A 13,706-nucleotide genomic window follows, 5' to 3' on the forward strand; every position below is an offset into this window, starting at 1 on the left:
ACGAAAAACTGAGTTGTTGTGCACCATGATCACTACAGATATGCTGCCTGTAAGTGTCGTTGAGGATACAGGTTTTCGTGCATTGATAAGTTTTGGTAGAATCTGAATACTGTGTGCCTGTGAGACAGACTATAACCTCGCGACTAGAGAAGTGCTATGAGGACTGTGTGAAGTCTGTCCAGGAAAAATTGGAAAATGCCATTAAAGTAGCTTTCACCACCGACTGCTGGATAGCATTCACTACAGAAAGCTTCATGACTGTCATTTGCTATTATATTGAAAATTGGGAGATTCAATCCGTGATTCTACAAACCAAAAATATGGCAAAATGACTTATAGCGGAAAACCGTGCTGAAAAATTAAACACTACAGTGGAAAGATAGGATCTGGCAGGCTGTGTCTTGGCATGTATACACAATAATGCAAGCAACATTGTGCCGTCAACACACAGAGGTATGTTACATTGCAGCTAACCATAAATCATGAGTTTTCTTCAAGTAGTGTGGATCGTGCTGTTGCAGCTGCAAGTAGACTAGTTGCACACTGCCACCACAGCACCGTGGCTGCAAAAGCACTCAAAGAAAACAAACACAGCTTCAGAGTAAGTGACACTGTCTGATCCAATCATCAACAGAGGGTCCTGTGGCACCTTTGAGACAAACAGATTCTGTTAGTCTCAAAGGTGCCACAGGACCCTCTGTTGCTTTTTACAGATTCAGACTAACACGGCTACCCCTCTGATACCTGATCCAATCATGTAAAACTCACTAGAATCATTATATGGCATGCTCAATATATGACTCAATGAGCAATCAGCAAATCTGATACCCAAACACTTCAGCTGCAAGATGAGCACTGGTAATTAGTAGAGGATATCTTATCGCTACTTTCCACTTTAAAATGCGCTACCTCTGCTATGTCTGCTGAACAGTTAATCTTATCCAAACTCACCTCAGAAGTGAAGCACCCGTTGAAAATGGAAAAGTCACTGATTTCAAAGGTGCTGTTCGTCACTCTCTGGAGCATCGCATGAAACCCAATGATCCTGCCATAACTGCCAAACCTGCACTTATTGCCTCCTTGTTAGATCCACAGCATAAACACATGCAGTTTCTATCTCTGGTTGTCCAGATAGCTGCTAAATCAAAGCTTCTGCAACTTGCATTGATGTTAGAAATAGAAGAACCTCCAAGTGCCATGGCTGAACTGGATGAGCCAGTAGAGCCAGTGCTGAAAAAAATGCGTGAAACTGAGGAGTGCTGTAGTGAAGCTTTTAGGTGAAGATTATACCAATGAGGAGAACGCAGTAGAAAATAAACTGGAAAATTACTTCTGGGAGCCTTGTCCTTCATTGGAATGCAGTCCACTGGCGTGATGGAAGGTCAATGCACAGCATTTTCCAAGGCTTAGAATGCATATACCTGTGCATTCCAGGATCGTCCGCCTATAGGACTGGGGTGGGCAAACTACGGCCCGTGGGCCGGATCCGGCCCTTCGTGGGCCCCGCGCCGCTCTCAGAAGCAGCCAGCACCAGGTCCCTGTAGTCCCCGGGCAGGGGGGCAGAGAGCTCCGTGTGTTGCCCTTGCCTCTGGACCCCGCCCCCGCAGCTCCCTTTGGCCGTGGTTCCCCTTTCCCAGGCAATGGGAGCTTTGGGGGAGGTACCTGGAGGTGCGGCAAGGGCAGCCCTGGCCCCGATGCGCGCCACTGCCACCCCAGAGCCGCTTTAGATAAGCGGCGCCGGGCCAGAGCCCAAACCCCTCCTGTACACCACCCCTGAACTCCCTGTCTTAAGCCCCCTGCCTGCACCTCGCACCCCTTCTGCACCCCAACCCCCTTCCCTGAGCCCCCTCATACACCCTGCATCTCTCTTCTGCCCCAATCCCTTGTTCTGAGCCCCTTCCTGCACACCGCATCCCCTCCCACACCCTGCACTCCCTCCCGCACCCCAACCCCCAGCCCCAGCCCTGCATACAATTTCCCCACCCAGATGTGTCCTTCAGCCCAAAAAGTTTGCCCACCTCTGCTATAGAACATGTTTCCAGTGCTGGCCTTACTGTTAATTATCCGCGCAGAAGACTGACACCAGAGCATGTAAACATGTTAATTTTTCTTAACAAAAATCAGCAGTAGAGTTGAAATTCTAATCGGACCTTTTGTGGTTTTGGACGGCTCGGGATAGTATGTAAAACGTTAAACAAAAAAGTGGGTTTTATACGTTACTAATAACAAAAATAGACAGTTAAGACACTTGACAAAGATAATATATACATGGGGTAGATTATGAACTTGTTAAGAATTAAACGTTTAGCTGCTATAGTTTCAATAGTTTAAGTGGTTACTTTTTTAAATGCTATTTAGATCCCTAGTTAGGACAAGGATTGAAGAAGAATATCATGTCCAATTGAAATTGCAGGTGGAAGTTTCAGTTGGGAGAATGTAGTCACACAACTTGGAATTTGAGCAGGATGTTAGGTGAACACCACGTTCTTTCATAAAGTGTCATGAGATCTTTAATCAAAATAGGTCAAACTCAGTTTTGTATCTCATCTGAAAGATAGCACTTCAGCATAGTGCTTACCAGCACCAGGATGGGAGGGACTTGCTCAATTTTGACTTGGAAAATCTACAGAATAACCGGCAACTTTCTCTTCTTGAAGTTTAGAGCAACCTGTTTTCTAGCACTGTAAACATACGCAGTTTCAGTACAGCATTTAAAACAAAAACAAAAACATTCCCTGTTCTGAAGAGTTTACAATATAACTTGCATATTGAATAGGCTTTCCCATTTCTTATTGCATTAGAATGATAGGTGATGTCAGCTTTTCTTTTAGCAGTGGATTGTACAGTGATTTGATTTTTCCCCCCTTTTGCTTGTTGAACAGCACAGAAAATGTCCAGTGCATTGGCATCAGCAGAGTGTCTTTATTCAAAAAGGATTCTGCAAGTACACTGTTATACATTCTGCACGAGCATCCAGTTTCATCTCCGAATACTCAGCCCATTTCCAGGGTTTCAAATTCATGTCTTTGCTTTCCTGTGCAGGGTTGAGTAGCTTCATGTCTCATATTTTAAGGCCAAAAGGGACCATTATGATCTAGTCTGACTTCCTGCATCACACAGGCCATAGTTTTGACCCAGTGATCCCTGTATCCAGTTCAACCAGTTGTTGAACTGGAGCATATTTTTCAGAAAAAATCCTTGGTAAACTATTCCCATGATTAATTACCTTCATTGTTAAAAATGTGCATCTTATTTCTAGTTTGCATGTTACTGACTTAATTTTTAACTATAGGATCTCATTTGGCCTTGTCTGCTAGATTAAAGAGCCCTCTGGTATGGAATAGCTTCTCCCAGTGAATTTACTTGTGGACTAATCAGATCTCATAACCTCTTCTTCTCTAGTAGAGCCCTGATGATTCCTTGGTCTTCAGGTGGGTTCCAAAATAATATCTTAAGTAGATGATTTTAGTTACAGTTGGTCAGATAATCTGTGTCTTGCCTTGCAAATCAATGCTTTAACCCAGGGATAGTCAATAGGTAGACTGCAGGCCAAATCCAGACAGCCAAATGCTTTTGAATGGACCGTGAAATCTTTTTATTTACTACTTATCATTATTATGTTTTGTATTATTTTCTCTGGAGTCTGCATCTTGACTAAATACCTTGACCAAGAAATTTGTACTTCGACAAAAAATAGATTACTCCTTCTTTAACAAGTCTTTGTCTGACTGGTAATTAGTGAAGAATCATACAGTGATATATTAAACGTTACTCTGGCATACCATTGTTGGAGTAGCTCTTCTGTTCTGTACCTTTAGCTGGCTACTTGTTACTAAAAATTAAGGGTTTTTTATTGTGTGATATTATTATTTTATTGTAAGATCTTGCAGAGAAACTGAAAAAGCATTTGGCTTGCAAGGTTGTCTTCTATTAATACCACTTTAAAGATTTGGAGTTCCTCACCCTCCTATCATTCTCTAAACTGAGAAGTATTATCACCTTCTTTATGGAAGTCTGAGTCTAGATTACACTGCTCAGATGTTGCTAAGTCAGAGGTGCTGTGACAATGGAATTCAAAGCATCTGTCTCTGCCTGTGGAAGGACAAGGTGCCTTCAACTTAATATTATGCATATGAAAAAGACCGAATCACCTATGCTTGTTTTTGTATCAGGGAACAGTCCGACATTTCTTTTAGGCCTACTGTTAGCTCTTTGGAGTGGGGATTGTGTTTACTTTTGGGTGTTCTTCAGTACTGAGAACACTGGTGCTGCACAAATAAATATATTTTGACCCAGTCAGTGGTGGTATTCTATGCACACAGCACAGAGACGACCTGTTGGCAATCTGCAAAGCAGCCCACATAGGCCTCAGTGTGCCTATCTTCACCATATTGTACAGACTAGAGGTGCGGGCTTCAGTGAAAGCAAACTTTGGTAGGTGAGCTTTAGTGCCTCTACTGACCTCTAACACCCATAGGGTTACCATTAGTACTTCATTCTTATGATAAAATCATATCTTTATTTTAGTAAAGCTTTTGATACTGTCCTGCATAAACTTCTCATAAATAAACTAGGGAAATGCAACCTAGATGGAGCTACTATAAGGTGGGTACAAAACTGGTTGGAAAACCGTTCCCAGAGAGTAGTTATCAGTAGTTCACAGTCATGCTGGAAGGGCATGACGAGCGGGGATCAGTTCTGGGTCTGGTTCTGTTTAATATCTTCATCAATGATTTATATAATGGCATACAGAGTACACTTATAAAGTTACGGACAATACCAAGCTGGGAGGAGTTGCAAGTGCTTTGGAGGATAGGATTAAAATTCCTAATGATCTGGACAAACTGGAGAAATGGTCTGAAGTAAATAGGATGAAATTCAATAAGGACAAATGCAAAGTACTCAATTTAGGAAGGAACAATCAGTTGCACACATACAAAATGGGAAATGACTGCCTAGGATGGAGTACTGTGGACCTGGGGGTCATAGTGGACCACAAGCTAAATATAAGTCAACAGTGTAACACTGTTGCAAAAAAAGCGAACATCATTCTGGGATGTATTAGTAGGAGTTTTGTAAGCAAGACGCAAAAAGTAATTCTTCTGCTCTACTCCACACTGATTAGGCCTCAACTGGAGTATTGTATCCAGTTCTGGTCACCACATTTCAGGAAGGATGTGGACAAATTGGAGAGAGTCCACAGAAGAGCAACAAAAATGTTTAAAGGTCTGGAAAACATGACCTATGAGGGAAGATTTGAATAAATTGGGTTTGTTTAGTCTGGAAAAGAGAAAACTGAGAGGGGACATACTTTTTTCAAGTATGTAAAAAGGTTGATACAAGGCAGAGGAAGAAAAATTGTTCTTAAGCTCTGAGGATAGGACAAGAAGCCATGGGCTTAAATTGGAGCAAGTAAGGTTTAGGTTGGACCTAACTGTCAGAGTGGTTAAGCACTGGAATAAATTGCCTAGGGAAGTTGTGGAATCTCCATCATTGGAGATTTTTAAGAGCAGGTTAGACAAACACCTGTCAGGAATGGTCTAGATAATTAGTCCTGCCATGAGTGCAGGGGACTGGACTAGATGAGTCCTTCCAGTTCTGTGATTTTATGTTTGGGACATCATAAAGAAGAGAGACTGGAGAAACTTGTTAGCTTTATTTTCTGCTATTCTTCTCTCGCATTCCAGATACTACTTCTGCAAAGTTTAGTACAGTCTAAAACCTTCATTAAATTACGTACATCATTCCTGGTTTCCTGATGATATGTGGAGTGCACCATCCATCCTGTGATGCCTTAAATACAAATAATTGCAATAAGGCTTCTGGGATTTGATATCCTAGAATGTCTTTTTGACTCTTCTGGAAAGGTAGGAATACCAAGATAATCCAGTTTTTAAAAGCTAGCTAAATCGCCATTCTATTTTGAATTCCTCCCTTAGCCTGGTTATTGGGGACACTGGCACAAATCTGTACCAGACTCTCTTTGAAATGTTACTGTGTTGGAAGAGCTACAAAGTCTCTCAGAACTGTGCCTACATCACTAATGTTGGGAAAACTCCATCAGGGAAGAAATCAGAGGAGCCATTTTGGTTTACACTGTATTTGAAATGCAGGATCTGGGAGAAGAATGTGTTTGCCAAGGGGGAAAATATTCTCTCTAAGCCTCTTGGAGGCTATTGCAAACAAGGTATTAAAAACCATAACCAAGTACTTGGCAGTGTCTCTTATTATGGCATGTGTGCTAAGTGAATGGATTTTATTAATTGACAGGTAGTGCTCCAGAACTACCACTACAAATAATCCCTCAGGAGTTTGTCTTGAATTTCTAGATCCTGTCCCCATTAAACAGATATGAAGTTTTAGCCTCCGAGTGTGTGCACTGTTAACTGGATTAAGACTAGCTGCTTTTTTGTTTTTGTTTGTTTGTCACTGCCTGTTCTAATTTTGTAATGCCAGCATGCCCAGCGTACATGATGAGTGGCTTGGAGGAGGAGCAGCTGCTTATTGGAAAGTTGCCATATTCAGCCTTGGCATTAAATTTCTCCTCTTGTTGGCAGGCCTTGTGCAACAAACTTGGCTTTAATCTGACCCTCTTGTTTCATCCCCCATTAACACAGTTGTCACAAAGTAAGTTTCTTTTCCACATCTAACCAGAATAGATTTAACAGAAAAACCCTCTCAGTGACTCTTGTTTATCATTCCCTGAGGGAATGCTGTATGTGGGACAGCAGAAAGTTATGCCACATGCAGCCTGCTTTGAAGACAGAATGTTACTGGAGTATAGACTCCAGCAGAACCTACCACTTCACTTCATTTTAAACAGTAATATAGTTTAAAACTGTAGCCACAGGGCAGAAGAGCTGGTGAAGTTTTGGTTTAAAGAGATGAGACAGGAAGATAATTCACATTGTCAGTGGCACTGATATTTTGCTCCATTGAAAAACAGTGTAAGGCAAGGCAAACTTTTTGGCCCTAGGGCCACATCTAGGCATAGAAATTGTATGGTGGGCCATGAATGCTCACAAAATTGAGATTGGGGTGCGAGAGGGGGTGAGGGCTGTGGTTGGGGGGGTGGGCTCCGGGCCAGGGCCAGAAATGAGTTCAGGGTGCAGGAGGGGGCTCCAGGTTGGGGCAGGGGAGTGGGGTGTGGGGGGAGGGATGAGGGCTCCAGCTGGGGGTGTGGGGTTTGGGGTGTAGGAGGGTGCTTCAGGCTGGGACTGAGGGGTTTGAAGGGTGGGAGGGGGATCAGGGCTGGGGCAGGGGGATGGGGCGCAGGGAGAGGCTCAGGGGTGCAGGCTCCAGGCGGCGCTTACCTCAAGTGGCTCCCTGAAGCAGTGGCATATCCCTTCTCCAGCTCCTACGCAGAGGCGTATCCAGGTGGCTCTGCACGCTGCAGTCTGTAGGCACCGCCCCTGCAGCTCCCCTTGGCAGCAGTTCCCAGCCAATGGGAGCTGCGGGGGCTGCACTTGGGATGGGGGCAGTGTGCAGAGTGGAGCTCCTGGCTCCCCCAACACGTAGGTGCTGGAGGGAAGCCATGCCGCTGCTTCCGGGAACTGCATGGAACGGCCCCCGACCCTGCTCCCCAGCTGGAGTGGGGCAAGCGCCAGACCCTGCTCCCCAGTGGGAGCTCAAGGGCCAGATTAAAAGGGCTGGCGGGCCGAATCCAGCCTGTAGGCCATAGTTTGCCCACCTCTGGTGTAAGGAGTCTAGGCTTTAAATGTTCAAAGTATCAGGGGTTTGCCTAAAAAGGGTTAAAGGCTATTGTTTTGCCTTCAAATATGTAACTACTGTGAAGAGGCACTTACTGTGTAGATTGGGTGATGTTTTTGAATGTGTATTTCTTGACATCCTTCTGAAGTCAGTTTCAAACTCTGATCTTCCATGGCAGGAAGAAAACCAAAGGTGAGAGTTAATGACTGGTTTTGTGCATTCTGCTCTGAAGTTTTGGTCCAGGTTCTGCTGTGTGCATACTGTAATTGGAGCTGGCAGAGAGAAGTTTGGGGCAATAGGAGGAAAGAAGTGTCTGCTACTTATTTGTATAACTGTTTTGTAGGGATTTTAATGCTGGTGAAAGACACTGGTTTTGGTAGCATTGAAGGCTTTTATTCAGAGAAGAGGTAAAGCAATGCAAGTTTCCTAGGACTGTGAGCCCAAGTGCCTCGATCCTGATTGAAATTAACTATCTCTAAGAGAAAGGTCAAGCACTGACTAACTCTGTATATGTTGAAGCTTCCAATAAGTAGGATGCTGCAGCATTGGTGGCAGCTCCGGCTAGGCACCCATGCTCAGATCCCAGAGGTCATGTCGGGTTGGACTTGAGTGGCTAGCTTGAGCTGCTGCCAGTGCCTTAGTGTCCACACTGCTATTTTTAGGCACCAGCTCAAGCTTAGCTAGCACGAGTCGACCCTCCCACATTGGGAGTCACACCCACGAGTCACACCTCCCACCTGTAGTGTAGACATGCCTTGGGAGACTCCTGAGATTCTCGAAAGGAATAATCACTTCTATAGAGAATAACTAAGTTCATATCTCTTGTCTCAAACTCAAATAAGTCCCCTTCACCAGTTTTAGCTGATCATAAACTCTCCTCCTGCCTTTTGAATATCTCTTAAAATGTTCCGTGGATTTTTAGCTGAGCCTGATGGTGTATAAGAAGTGAGGAGGGACAAGCGGGATAAACTAAAGGAAGGGTGAACTGCTGTACATTAGAATGGCCATACTGAGTCAGACCAATGGTCCATCTAGCCCAGTATCCTGTCTTCTGACGGTGGTGAGTGCCAACTGCTGCAGAGGGAATGAACGGAACAGGGTAATCATCACATGACCCATCCTCTGTCATCCAGTCTCAGCATGTGGCAGTCAAAGGTCTAGGAACACCCAGAGCATGGGGTTGCATCACTGACCATCTTGGCTAATAGCCATTGATGGACCTCTACTCCATGAACTTCTCTCATTCTTTTTTGAACCCAGCTATTCTTTTGGCCTTCACAGCATCCCCTGGCAACAAGTTCTACGAGTTGACTGTTCATTGTGTGAAGAAATATTTCCTTTTAGTTTTAAACCTGTTGCCTATTAATTTCATTGGATGACCTCTGATTCTTGTGTTCTATGAAGGAGTAAATAACACTTCCTTATTCACTCTCTACACCATTCTTGATTTTCTAGATCTCTTATCATATCTGCCTTTTAGTGTTGTCTTTTCCAGGCTGAAGAGTCCCAATCTTTTTATCTCCATACCGGTAATCATTTTTCTTGCCCTTCTCTGTATCTTTTCTATTTCTAATATACCTCTTTTGAGATGGGGACAGCCAGAATGGCATGCAGTGTTCAAGGTGTGGGCATACCATGGATTTATATAGTGGCATTATGATATTTACTGTCTTCTTATCTATACTTTTGCTAATGGTTCCTAAGGTTCTATTCGCTTTTTTGACATTCACTGCACATCGAGTGGATGTTTTCAGAGAATTATCCACGGTGATTCCAAGATCTTTCTTGAGTGGTAACAGCTAAACAGTTATGTTCCCCATCCAGAGCAGCCATGCCCAGTTATGAAGATCCACAGTAATTCTTTAGTTGTGGAGGGTGCCAGACTTGAGAATGACTTGTAGCACTGACTGATTCAACTGTCCATAAGAACAGAATGGCTGGATCATGGGAAAATCAGGATAACATTCCCTAAATTATAGGATCCACTAATCTGAAGAAATCTAGTTGTTCTTTACCCTTTTATCCACCCTCATTTCCTTCCACTGTTACTTCTGTTCCACTTTTCCAAAGTTGTTAGGCCTGGTCTACACCTAAAACTTAGCTACATTGGTCAGGGATGTGAAAAATTTCACACCTTGTGTGCTAGAGTTAGGTTGACCTAACTCTCCACTGTAGATGTAGCTAAGTCAATGGAGGACTTCTTGGTGAGGTGATTTAGTGAGGGGAAAAACCCCTTCCACTGCTGTAATAAGGGTTTACGCTGCAGCAGCATAGTTCAGATCAGGGAGTTGTGCTTACAGAGGATCCCTGTGCTCCTGCTTCTTTGTTGGCTCGTATGCTTCTCCTCCATCTCCTGACCCCCCGCTTGCTGCTCTTCTCCCTTCCTCTCCACTGTTGATGATGCAAATTGCCACCATCACCTTGTCTTCAGGAAACCCCCTCCAACTGCAATTGATTCCTGTTAAATAAATAAATAAATAAAATTCAACTATTTATTTATTTCTATATTAATTAATGGATTAATTATTTGGTGGATTCCCTTATAACTAATGGACATTGATGGGACAAAAATCTACTTCCTAAAACCAGAGTTATTTTGCTAAACTTTTTATATCACTGAAGGGGGAGGCATAAAATTAGTTTAGATGCACATGATCTTTCCCTTCCTGTATTTTTCACAGCTTTTCTGCACTCTGTTCAAAATTCAATGGCACCATAACATGTTGTATCCTCTTTCTGACATCTGTAGGCTTAGGGGAATATTAAGCCCCTTCCACTAAAATTTAGATCAGTGCAATTGCCCAAAGGTATAAGGGGAAGGAAAACAATTGTCTTTTTCAGATGCATAACTGCATGATCCAGACGTGCAACAAAAAAATGTTGGTGAAAAGGGAAGTTGAGAGTAATGAATATAAATCAGAAGCTAGGAATTGTAGAAAATTGATAAGGGAAGCAAAGGGGCATAAGGAGAAATCCATGGCTGGCACAGTTAAGGATAAAGTTTTAGGAACAAAAAATCCTAACAATGGTACTGGTCCGTTACTAGATGGAAATGGTAGAATTATCAGTAATAATGGAGAAAAGGAAGAAATGTTCAATAAATATCTCTGTTCTGTATTTGAGAAGGGGGGAAATGTCTAATGACATCACAGTACTCATTCCATTCCACTAGTATCTCAGGAAGATATTAAACAGCTACTAAAGTTAGACATTTTAAAATTGTCAGGTCTGGATAACTTGCATCCAAACTGGTTTAGGAGCTTGTTGGACTGTTAATGGTGGTGGTTCCTCTTTTCCCCCTTCTTCCTCCCTCTAAGCCTTGGCACACTGGGGAAGGTCCAAACACTAGAAGAAAGCTAATGTGCCAGTAATGGGATGACCCAGATAATTATTGGCCTGTCAATCTGATATTGATCCTGGGCAAGATAATGGAGAGGCTGATATAGAACTCTATTAATAAAGAATTAAAGGAGGGTAATGTACTGCCAAGTAACATGCAATTATGAAAAACAGATCCTATCAAACTAACTTGTCTTTTTCAATGAGATTACAAATTTGGTTGATAAAGGTAATAATTATTGACATAATATAGTTGGACTTCTGTAAGGCGTTTGATTGGTACCCCATGAACCTTTAATTAAAAAAAAAAAAAAAAAAAAAAAACCTAGAACAATATAAAATAACATGACACACATTAAATGGATTAAAAGCTGGCTAACTGATAGGTCTCAAAATGTAATTGTAAATGGGGAATCATCATTGAGCGGGTGTATTAGGGTTCCACAGGGATTGGTTCTTAGCTCTATGCTAGTTAATATTTTTTAAATTTAATCTGGAAGAAAACAAAATCATACTGGCATGCTTTTCTTTAGTTGCCTCTTCTGGTAACTTGATCTATTTATTTCTCTCCCTTGTTGGCAGTAGCTCTTCTTGAGTATACTTTCCTATGGATTTCCAGACCCCATCACCAGTGGAAACAATTGTTCTTCTCTCCAGTTACATGTCCTTGGAGAACATTGAAACCCTTCCCCGCTGCTGTAGAAGGAGCTTGAGGGTTACATACAGACCAGACTAAACTTGGCTTCAAGAGTTCCCAGGAGGCAAGATACACAGGGAACAATTACATAAACAGAGCACAAACCAGAAGGTGTAGTAATAAGATACAAATACTGTACAGTATTTCCATTTGAGACTGCTGCTGAATGTTGTGAAATAATGTAATTGGAGTATGTCCATGCTTGCTTTAGCTTAATCTCTTTTACCTTTGGTATCTTGGCCCAGAGACATGTTAGGTTGTCCTCTTTCAAAACGCACAGGATCTGACAGACTAGAAAGGACCAATGATCCTTCTAGTCAAGTGTCCCTTCTGTCATAATAGCAATATGGGAGGTAGATGTAAAACCCTTCGAAGTATCTAACTGTGAATACAATGCTGTTCCAACTGGTAATCTGATGACGTCTGAGGATTTGATGGGTCTTGTAGATGTTAGTCTAGCTGGTGTCATTGCTATGCTGTTCCTGCTCATATGTGACCAATCCTCTTTTGAAACTTACTAAGTTATTTCCTTTAATATCCTGAGATGTTAATTATAGGCTGCATAAAAGTAGTTTCTCATCTGTTTAAATGTGTTGTTTTTAATTTCACCTGCCCTCTTATTCTTGAAGTATGGGACTGAATGATGGAGCAGTAGCTGGGCCAAACCTGAATGGCATTGTAACCCCGTGCACCATGTCACAATGCCGCTCAGTGTGGAGGCCCAGGTCAAACTGCCCCTCTTGCCCCTGCTGGGGGGGGGGAGGGCAGAGGAGGGTACTTCTGGGGTATGCACAGGACGTGATGGGAGGGGCAGTGACAGGCAACCCAAGACCCTTCCTGTGACCTACTGATGGAGGCACCGTTTGGGAAACATTGCCCCAGTGTTGAAAGCTTTTCTGACTTTTCTGGATGGGGAAAGGGTTAGCAAAGTTTTATTCTTAAAAGTGAGAACTGCAGAAAACACTAAAAATAATAGTAGTTGGTATAGTGCTTACCATCCTTGGATCTCAAAGTATTTTAAAGGATAGGAAAATACATTTATCCCTGTTGTATTTTGGGGTGTCTGAGGCTCAGAGAGGTGTTGTGGCTTGTTCAAGGTCACACAATGAGCCAATGGCTGATCTCCTAGTTCCCAGCATGGTGCTCAGTCTGCTAGGCCACTGCAGCCCCATATTATTGGAAGAATGATGTATGGTCAACTGTTCCCAAGTACTCTTCCAGAAACATGCCTGTGGACTGCAGAAGTGCAGTGGAAGAATGCCAGGGTCCTAAATGAGGGTTGTTCTCATTAGTATCAGTAACAGTATCCCTTTCTCAGGTTTTTCACTGTATTCCAAGGACCAAGTATCCTGGGAATCTTCTGGTTTTGCATGGAAATATTCTGCATTGTGATTGTAGCTGTTATTTTTGGATAGCTTTAATGGCTCTTCAGCAGGGAGTTGAATTGAACGCATACTTTGCTACAGCCACAACTTTTAAAAATGTTTTCTCCAAAATTGTTCCCAAGGACCTCAAGGAATGTGTTGTTCCCAGCTCCCTGGAGAATTGGTCAGCACTGAATGCGCTGTCAGAGCAGCTCAAACCCAAATCATTGCTGCAATTGCTTTATTCTCTTTATTTGACAGCCTTAGAGAGCTCTATGTAACTGAAGTGATTTTGTAATCATGACAGTGTTTTAAATTATACACCCTGCACAATCACGGCATGGGCTGGAATTAAATCTCTTCCCTCTCAGAGTACTAGGATCAGAGGTTTACTGGAGCACCTGTAAATTGGGCAGAGCCCACACTTCAGCAGTAGGAGATTATGCACTTGCTTTCACACACTGTTCTTTTTGGTATCCCCAACCCCAAGCATTCAAAAATCATGAGTTAGTCCTCCAAAAATTAGAAAACTGGGTTTAAAATCTTTGTTTTAAAAAAAAAAAAAAATGCAGATTTCCCCCCCCCCCCTTTGGTCT

At 42.7% G+C, this 13,706-nt stretch overlaps 1 protein-coding gene across 2 annotated transcripts in view; it reads left to right on the top strand.

Moving 5' to 3' along the window:
- The window catches only part of NAA60 (N-alpha-acetyltransferase 60, NatF catalytic subunit), a 39,454-nt gene that overhangs the window by 2,514 nt on the left and 23,234 nt on the right, over nt 1-13,706 (top strand). The window contains exon 1 of one of the 2 annotated variants that reach the window (XM_034783386.1): nt 11,617-11,857. The exons of the other annotated variant lie outside the window; for it this stretch is intronic. The gene's annotated coding sequence lies outside the window, so the exon portion shown is untranslated. Of the gene's footprint in view, nt 1-11,616; nt 11,858-13,706 lie in introns of those variants that run through there. 2 annotated transcript variants of the gene reach the window in all.

The sequence above is a fragment of the Trachemys scripta genome, chromosome 10 (genome assembly GCF_013100865.1).
Source record: "Trachemys scripta elegans isolate TJP31775 chromosome 10, CAS_Tse_1.0, whole genome shotgun sequence".
In the NCBI taxonomy this organism is placed as follows: Eukaryota; Metazoa; Chordata; order Testudines; family Emydidae; genus Trachemys; species Trachemys scripta.